Below are 6367 nucleotides of genomic sequence, written 5' to 3'. Positions count from 1 at the left end.
CCCTTTAATTTCAAGGTTCTCTTCAAACGAATTTCCTTTCATTGACAACCGCACCATCACATGAGGCTGGGGGATGTCCTGGAGCAGCTGAGAATTTCTGGACAGGACACACCCTGATGTTATTCAAAGGCTTCTGGACTGAACACAGCCTCAGGCAGCCCATCCAGATGTTGGTAATGGGTCTCCTAATTTGCTATCCTGTTGCAAATTTGTTCTTCCTTTCTATCCATGGTCTCTATGTCTCCCATTCTTTTTGTGTATGCAATATGTGGAAATTTTTACAGTTCAGGGAAACAGTTCTGTTAGGAAAGATCGGTAAATGCTATAATAACTAACCCAATAGGTCTCTCTCTCTCTCTCTCTCGGTCGCTCAGGAAGCCTCCATGTCAGCACATGGAGGGCTGAGCCCATCATGGCCACGGAGTTAGTTGGGATGAACCTCTCCAGCTCCGAACCCCTGCTCTGTCCCAGGCTCCCCATCCTGCGTCTCAACGAGCCATGTCCCGTGGGGTTCCTGGGTAACTCACCACAATGGGGAAGGTGTGGTGACCACAGGACAATCAGCTGGGCAGAGAAGAGAGGACATCAAAGATGGTCAGGAAGAACATGAGAAACCTGAGCTCCACCTCAGCCGCCAGACCCCAGGCAGCCATAGAGTGACTGAGAAATATCCCTTTGACTATGGGACTCACAGCCCCCACTGAGCAACCAACACAGGCCTCTACTCCCAAGAGGCATGAGAGATTCACCCTGCACACCTCCAGGAAGGACAGTTTCCTCTGGGACACCCAGGTCCTAAATGTCCATCCTTGGAATCTGCAGCCAAGCTAGACACGATTACAGAAAGGAAGGGTCCCTCTCACCAGGCAACACACAGCTCACCCACAGCACAATGGGGCTCATGTGACAGGGACCTGGTGAGCTCCAGCCTCCTGCACTGAAGGGGAGAGCCAGATGGAGATGAAAGAGGCAAAGGGCGTGAATGTGCACCCCAATGCAGAGCCATGGGGACAGCAGGAGGCTGAGGCCCAGGACTGTGTTTGCCCAACCTGCAGGGTATGTGTGTGACTGTGTGGGTCTGTGTGTGTCTCTTCTGTGTGTGTGTGTGTGTGTCTGCACAAAGTATGTGTTGAGGTTTGGTGAAAGAATCACTGCTGAAAAAGGCAGAGGCCTCTACAATTCCCAGGGACCTGAAACATGGACAAAAGGAAAAACAGAAGTAGGGACAAGGAGGCAGGACAGAGAGAGGAGGGAACAGAGAGGTGTCCTGGGCCTGACCCCGCCCATGAGCCTAAGAATTGCTCCTGCCCCAGGAAGAGGCTCAGCGCAGAAGAAGGAAGGACAGCACAGCTGACAGCCGTGCTCAGGAAGCTTCTGCATCCTAGGCTCATCTCCACAGAGGAGAACACACAGGCAGCAGAGACAATGGGGCTCCTCTCAGCCCCTCCCTGCACACAGCGCATCACCTGGAAGGGGCTCCTGCTCACAGGTGAGGAGAGAACTTCCTGGGAGAGGACAGGAGGAGGAAGCAGAGTGACGGGATGGGGTCTCCTGGAGAGGATGGGGTTCTAAAAAATAAAAGAAGCCAGCACATTGAGAGGCTGAGGTGGGTGGATCACGAGATCAGGAGCTCGAGATCAGGAGTTCAAGGTCAGTCTGGCCAACAGAGTGAAGCCCTGGCTCTACTAAAAATACAAAAAATTAACCAGGTATGCTGGTGTGCTCCTGTAATCCTAGCTACTCGGGAGGCTGAGGCAGGAGAATCACGTGAACCCGGGAGGCAGAAGTTGCAGTGAGCCGAGATAGAGCCACCGCATGCCAGCCTGGGCGACAGTACGAGACTTTGTCACAAAAAAAAAAAAGAAAAAAAGAAGGAAAGAAGGCTCTGTTGGAGCCTGGATAGGGGAAAATACACCAGAGAGGGACAGGGGTCAAAACAGGAAAGCCACATTGAACCGGAATTGGTAAGAGGTAGGAAAATCTTAAGTGTTCTGTTTTCCTGATTAATCATAAGGGGCAACCACATTTTGAAAAATGATAATAATAACTATATCAGATGACACTTCAAATAAAAATATAAACAGGGCATGAAACACTGTCCTCAGCAAAAACCTCGACAATTGGGAGAAAACAAAAACACCCAGGGCGTGGAGGGCCCTGAGAACTCTCACATCTACAGGAGTCTGCAGCCTATTACAGGCACTGGGGTGCAACCAAGATCACAAAAGTCCCTGTCCTCACGGAGCTCACGCTGTCATGGGGAGGAAGACAGACATGGAAAGAGATCTAGAATGTGAGGTCAAGTGTTGACAAGAACACTGGAGGGAGCAGAGCAGGGAAAGGTCAGAAAGGGAAGACCGAGGGTCTCTGAAGGTGGTGTCAGGAAAGAAGTCTAAGGATGCTCTGATGTGAGCAGGACCTGAGGGCACTGTGGAGGGGGCTGTGCGGACCCCCGGGGAAGAGGATTCCAAACAGAAAAATGCCAAGGTCAGAAGTGTTGAAGGAATGGGGGTCATGCTGCTGGCCTTGACCTAGTAGGACAGTAGGACACACACACATACACACACACAAACATACATGCCCCTTTTGTGTGTGTATGTGTTTCTGTGGGCGTGTATGTGTGTGTGTGTGTGTGTCTTCAAGGCTGTGGTTTGAAGAGAACTTCTCAGGACAAAGGGCCCCATCTTTTCACCCCAATACATAGGTCTCATTATTAATTGATGCTCTCTCCACCTCCTAGCATCACTTCTAAACTTCTGGAACCCGCCTACCACTGCCCAAGTCATGATTGAAGCCCAGCCACCCAAAGTTTCCGAGGGGAAGGATGTTCTTCTACTTGTCCACAATTTGCCCCATAATCTTGCCAGCTATAGCTGGCACAAAGGGCGAATGATGGACCTCCACAATTACATTACATCATATGTAGTAGCCAGACAAATAATTATATCTGGGCCTGCATACAGTGGACGAGAAAACTATATTCCAATGCATCCCTGCTGATCCAGAATGTCACCAGGGAGGACGCAGGATCCTACACCTTACACATAGACAACCAGGTGATGGGATTAGAGGAGCATCTGCACATTTCACCTACACCTTACACCGTGAGTGATTCCACATGATCCCTGGGTTCTGGGGGCAGGGGTCATTTCTACTTCACACACACAGGATTGTCAGGCATGGACTGTGCCTGTGTCCCTCTCTGCATTATGTCCCAGCTGGGGTTTGGGCATTTAATGCAGGACACACACAGAGGAGACAAATTTCAACAGATCAGAATTCCTTTCCCGCATCCAGACCCTGCAGACACTTGCTGCAGAGGAAGGACAGTCTGATGTGGGGACTCAGTAGCAGGAGATCAGTTTCAGCCAAGCTCCTCATGCCCTCTTCATAAATTTCACCCTGAGAAAGACCCTGGAGAACTGAGTATGGCTTGGCCTGAGGGGCACCTGAGATACTCTCAGAGAAGCTCAGCCCTAGAAACCTCAACCCCAACCCCTGTCCCTAAATCCTTACTCCAGATAAAGCTGAGGAGCCTGTGCCAGGGCTGGGCTGTGGCTTCTTTGGCAGGGCTTACTGGGACCAAGGATTTACCAGCTGTCTGAGGACTGTGTCTCCTGGAGCTGCTCACCAGCCAGGGCTCAGCCCTCAGAGCCACATCTGGGCAAGGACAGAGCTTCCTTCACCTGAGACTCAGAGTGGAGAGGACAGAAAGACAAGCTTTGTGACCATCAGCCAACTGCCTTGGGAGGCTTAGGACAGTCCATAGAGAGTCTAATGTCTCCAGAAGCAGAAACAGAAGAGAGAAAATGTACCTGGTAGCAGCTTGTCCACAGGGATCTGACCTAAAGGTGCTTTCTCATGGAAGGAAATTAATAATAAATGCTGTTTGTGTGAACACCTCCACTGTGCCAAGCATTAGGTCAGGTGACTGTGAATAATTTAAAATTTATTCACAGATAGCATGAAAAGCCACAGTCCATTTGCCATTTATCTTATTTGATTCAGAGAATACTGAGGCACAGGAAGGCACAGTCACTGAATCAGAGTCACACAAACACAAAGGGGAGATCAGGGTCACATGAGGTCTGTCTGCAGCCACAGGCCCATCCTCTCCTCCACCAGAACTGAGGGCTTAGTGGGTTCCAAGGACCCCATAGTCATTTATTGGCTCAAATCCTCTCTTCTTAGGCATCCAACCTCAGAGGAGTGAGAGCAAATGGTCAGCTCATTAGTCTGTACCCCAGAACTAAATCACCTGCCTCAACCGTCAGAGTCAGTGCAAAAAAAAGTCCAGACCACTCCCTCAAATCTTAACCCCCATCACTGAACCTGAAATCCTGTGTTTCCCAAAGTATCCATGTCATTGTCATGAGAGGATCAAGGAGAGGACCTTGTTTTCTTTCCTCACTCACAACCGGCAACAGCAGAGGGCCAGCGAGAGACACGCACTCAGGAGTTCTCACATAACAAATGAAGGAATCGAATGAAGAAATGAATGATCCAAAACCTCTTTAGAGACGGGATCTTGGATGCAGAATCCTAGGAGGTTCTAGCCACACCTGTCCCTTGTCCTTCAGAGGCTGACACCCATGTTTCATCCCCCCACTACCTCCTGCCGCTAAAGCCACCCCACCTCATGTAACTCTGAAGCTCTTTGGCCACCGGAGGGTTCTCAGGGCTCCTTGGTCCTGGACTGTGGAACTCGGGGCACCTGGTCCCTGGGGTCTCTGAAGTCAGTGTAGCCCTCACTGCTCACTGCCATGGTGTCTCTGCCTCTCTCTGCTTCTCTGTGTCCCTCATCTTCCTCCCACTTCATTCTGACTGGCAAGCCCTGACCTGCGCAGCTTCTTCCTCCACCCCTAGGCCTTCCCCAGACACTCCCTCTAACTAGGCAGGCTGTTCTGTTCCCTTCCCGCTAACACTGTGGCCTGGCCCACCTCCCAGGAAATAGGAAAGGTGCAGAAATCACTGGAGTTGCCACTCCCGCAAGGCTTCATCTCGAGCCAATGTCCCCAGGTCACTAAGAGAATGACCTTCCACTGTATTCCCATCCAAGGCTCTTTCCCTTTGTGAGGCTGACCTGTGGACAAGACCATGGGACAGAGATAGGCAGTTCCTCCATCCACTCTTATAATTGCCAGACAACTTCTTCTGGCCTCCTGCACACATACAAAAAAAAGTTATTTAAATGGTGATTTGTAGTAAAGAAAGATTTTAACGACTCCAAGTCTGCCAAACTGGAGGACGGAGGTTTATTATCCTCAAATCAGCCTCCCTGGTGGATCAGGGGTTAGAGATTTTCAAGGATAGTTTCAGGGGCACAGGACTAAAAAATGAGTACTGCTGATTGTTTGGTGATGGAATCATGCGGGCGGAGGGAAATGATCTGTTTGTGCTTGAATCTGCCTCTAGGTAGGGACCACATGACTGGCTGAGCCATTAGTCATAGGTATGGATGAGGTCAGCCGGTTGCCAGAATGCAAAAGAATGAGAAACATCTCAAAAGACCAATCTCACGTTCTACAATAGTGATGTTATCTACAGGAGCAATTAGTTACAAATTTTGTAAACTCTGGCCAAATGACATATGAGCAGTCAGGGATTATAGAAATTGTGCCTACATTTTAGCAGAATTCAGTTCCCTCCTATCATCTTAATCTCATGGTCTTTCACTAGTTTTACAAAGGCAGTCCCTGGGCAAAGTAAGGGTGTTAGTTTTATGGAGGAACTATTATCATTCTTGCTTCAAAGTTAAACCATAAACTAAATTCCTCCCAAGGTTAGCCTGGCCTATGCCCAGGAATGAGTGAGGACAGCCAGCCTGAGACTAGATGCCAGATGGAGTCAGCCATGCTAGTTTGCTGTCACTGTTGTAATCTTTGCACTGACTCACCAGGTGTCAGAGGCTGGACAGGCCTGCAGTCCCCAAAGCCCATGGGCTCATTTCACCCGTTTCACTCGTGACTCCATCCTCAACCTGCCATGGAGCTCACATTCTCCGGTCACTTCCTAGAGACTTCTGGCTTCCTGTCAGGCACAAAACAAGCTTGAAATTTGTCTCTCGGTTCTAACACTAAGTAAAAACCTGAACAAACTCAGAAGTCAACAACTCGCTAAAATCCCTCAGAGATGGCTGGGCACAGTGGCTCACACCTATAATCCCAGCACTTTGGGAGGCCGAGGCATGCACAAGATCAGTAGATAGAGACCATTCTGGCTAATATGGTGAAACCCGTCTCTACTAAAAATACAGAAAATTAGCCAGGTGGTGGCGGGCCCTGTAGTCCCAGCTACTTGGGAGGCTGAGGCAGGAGAATGGCGTGAACCCGGAGTGGAGCTTGCAGTGAGCTGAGATCATGCCACT

The 6367-nt window shown here is 49.8% G+C and overlaps 1 pseudogene; it reads left to right on the top strand.

The window, feature by feature from the left end:
* Positions 1-1425: 1425 nt before the first annotated feature.
* On the top strand, positions 1426-3104 carry LOC115834075 (annotated as a pseudogene).
* The last annotated feature ends 3263 nt before the right edge of the window (positions 3105-6367 follow it).

This window comes from Nomascus leucogenys, unplaced genomic scaffold (genome assembly GCF_006542625.1).
Source record: "Nomascus leucogenys isolate Asia unplaced genomic scaffold, Asia_NLE_v1 000881F_75968_qpd_obj, whole genome shotgun sequence".
Lineage (NCBI taxonomy): Eukaryota > Metazoa > Chordata > Mammalia > Primates > Hylobatidae > Nomascus > Nomascus leucogenys.
This window is presented reverse-complemented; position numbering and strand designations above follow the sequence as displayed.